This window comes from Budorcas taxicolor, chromosome 8 (genome assembly GCF_023091745.1).
Source record: "Budorcas taxicolor isolate Tak-1 chromosome 8, Takin1.1, whole genome shotgun sequence".
Classification (NCBI taxonomy): Eukaryota; Metazoa; Chordata; class Mammalia; order Artiodactyla; family Bovidae; genus Budorcas; species Budorcas taxicolor.
The window spans coordinates 77,866,038-77,869,117 of NC_068917.1; positions in this window are offsets into that span (position 1 = coordinate 77,866,038).

Sequence of the window (3,080 nt, forward strand, 5' to 3'; positions counted from 1 at the left end):
CTCTAATTCAGCACACCCCACCTCCAGACTGCCCCCTGGTGTCTCCACCAACCAGTCTCCCCAAGCCAGTCTCCCCTGCCCTGGCCCTGGGCCTCCATTAGGAGTTCATCTTCTCGTTAATGTCCCCTGACCTGGGACCAGAGGAACCAGGGCATATGTGGAGGAAGGTGGGGGGCAGCAAGGGCAAGAACACATCCTTCCAACAGGAACCCCCGTCTGAGGAATCCTCTTTATCAGCCAGCAAGGGTTTTGCCGGGTCCCTGGAGGACTCAAAGGCTCAGCCTTGGACATATGACCTCAGCTACGTGCCTGGGTGTACCTGCCCCTGAACTGTATGTCTCAGCCTCTGAGCCTCCACCACTCACTCAGGCGCTCCCCCACCCCTGAGCCAGAGCTTCCCCTCACACACCCTCCAGTATCCGCCCGCTGCCACCTTGGCTTCTGAACACAGACACAGGGGGAGACCATGAACTCTGGTAAACTCTGCTCCAACAATGCCAATGGCAAACCTGAAACCTAAAGCACCTCACTCCTCTGGGCCACATGATCCCCATTTTGCAGATAAGGAAACTGAGACCCAGAGAGTTTCAATAACCTGCCAGAGCTTGGTAAGGGCACTTGAATGTTTGGGCTTTTCACTTATATACACTGTACTTGTTTGTTTTTCAATGCTTCACTGTTATTTTAATTGTGTTTTAAAAATAATTTTATTTTTGGCTGTTCTGGGTCTTTGCTGCTTGGCTTTTCCCTGGTTGCGGTGAGTGGGGACTCACTCTCTAGTTGTGGTGGCATGCTTCTCATTGTGGTGGCTTCTCGTGGCTCCCGGGCTCCAGAGCAGAGGAACTCAATAGCTGGGGCTCACAGGCTTAGCTCCTCTGCAGCACGTGGGATCTTCCCAGATCAGGCATCTAACCCTTGTTTCTTGCATTGGCAGGCAGATTCTTGACCACTGAGCCACCAGGGAAGCCCTTAACTGTATGTTCTATTCACACATCTACAGAATATATTTCACAGTTTAAAGACCAAACAAAGCCCAGTAGAGATCATATCAACAAAGGACTGGAATCGCTACTCTGTGCCCCTTGCTGAGCCAGCCTCCCCAGGCCCCAGATTCCTCGGGTGTCAGATGGGTGTGATGACATGAGGACCGCGAGACAGTGTGGAGTGGTAACAGCATGCTCCCTCCCCACGTGCCAGGCTGAGCTCATTCCATCATCCCAGCAGCCTGGGAGGTGAGTGCCGTTACATCCTGTCCTACCTAAGCTCATACAGCCAGTGAGTGGCAGAGCAGCCATTTGGACCAGGAGGGCTGGCTTCATTGTCTGTGTTCTTAGATGCCATAGTTATGAGTCCTGCACATGGGAGGGTGGGTACAGAGCTCTAGACCCGCTCTGGGTTCAGCATAAGGGTAGGTACGGAGCCAGGGCAGGCTGTGTGGCCACAGCCTTCTCTCTCTGCAGTTGCCAGCATCAAGGTTCAGCCCAAGATGGCTCCTCCCACCTCTCCCAGGTGTGCAGAACCTCATCTGAGGAGGAGACAGTGAGACCAGGCAGACCGAGGTGCCACCTGAGTGCGAGTGGGAGAGCAGCAGGCCAGGCAAGGAGTAAGAAGAGCCTCTTCCCAAAGCCAGGCCCACCAAACTGAGGACCAGACCTTCATTGGCAAAGCCCTGGAGAAGCTTGGCCTGGAGCTGATGGCGTTGCAGGGGGGCGGCGGGGGGGGTGTTCCTTCTTGTCCCATCCCTGTGCACCTCTCAAACAGCCTCAGCCAGCCTGAGGCAGGGAGCAGTAATGGGGTTGTGATATGAAGCTTTAAGTGCTGTAAGAAGTCAGAGCAGGTAGGCTCCTCAGATGCCAGGAGGTCCCAGCCTCATATACAGACAGGGAAGCCGAGGCCCAGAGCAGGGAAGGGTCCTGTGTGGGTCACACAGCCAGTCCATGCCGGCCTGGGACTAGAAGAATGGGAGAGGAGCTAGGGCTCCTGTAGCTCATATCCCAGCCTGGCTCCCAGAGCTGAACGTATGTCCCTTGGAAGTCCAGCCAGGGAATGCTTTCAGGAGGGGCTGTGTGAGCAAAGCCAAGAGCAGGGATAGGCACCATGACACCTGCCCCACCTCATCTTCCTGCTTCCCTCGCTCCCTCCCTTCCTTTCCCTCCTGCCGTGTCACCTGCCTCGCTCCTCCAGAGACCTCCCTCACCTCTGGTGCGAGCCTTGGCCTCACTTCTCTCCAGGCATGGGCTCCATTCACCCTCCCCACTCACTTCTCTGGCCTTGTCTTCTGCTGCTCCCCGACTCTTGCCATCCCAGCAATGTCCCTTCCATGCTCGAACCTTCAGACCTTGGCGCTGGCCATTCCCTCAGCCTGGCACGCTCTTCCCCAACATGTCCGCATGGCTCACTCCTTCGCTGTCTTCAAGTCTCTACTCATTTACCTCCAGTCTTCACATCCACACACACTTCCTATCCTCCTTTTCCACTTTTCCTGCTTAGCATGTATCACAAACACACATTTTGCACAGAATATCGGCTCCAGGAGAACAAAGACTTTTTTAAATGCTTATATCCTTAGCTCTAGGATGGTGTCTGGTTCTCTGCCAAGAGAACGAAGGGGTCTGTGCCATGTGCCCAGAAGTGCTGTGACCAGGTCACCTGAGCCTGACACTGGGCTCAGCATCAGCAGGAGGTTCTAGGCAGTGGGCCGAGTATCGGTCTGAGGCATAGCTCCAGACTGCTGGAGGGGTTCTGGGGGGACCCCCTAGCTGGCCTGCCTCCAAAGCCACCTCCCGGACACCTGAGGATGCCAGAAGGCTGCAGTGGTCAGTGGGGCAGAGAAGGGTCTGTATATGCCCCTCTCATCTGTGACTGAGGCCTTAGGGTCACACTGCTCTGGAAGGAACACCAGGGAAGAAAGTCGCCACCCTCCTTGTGTTCACGGGGTCACCGAGGCTGAGAGGGGGAGAGATGGGTCCAGGGTCACAGAGGGAGGCAGCTGACTAACACTTCCAGCTGTGGGGCCCTCCCTAGACGCTCCCAGGCCCAGTCCCTGGCTCAGTTCCTCCCACGTGGAATGTCAGACTCAC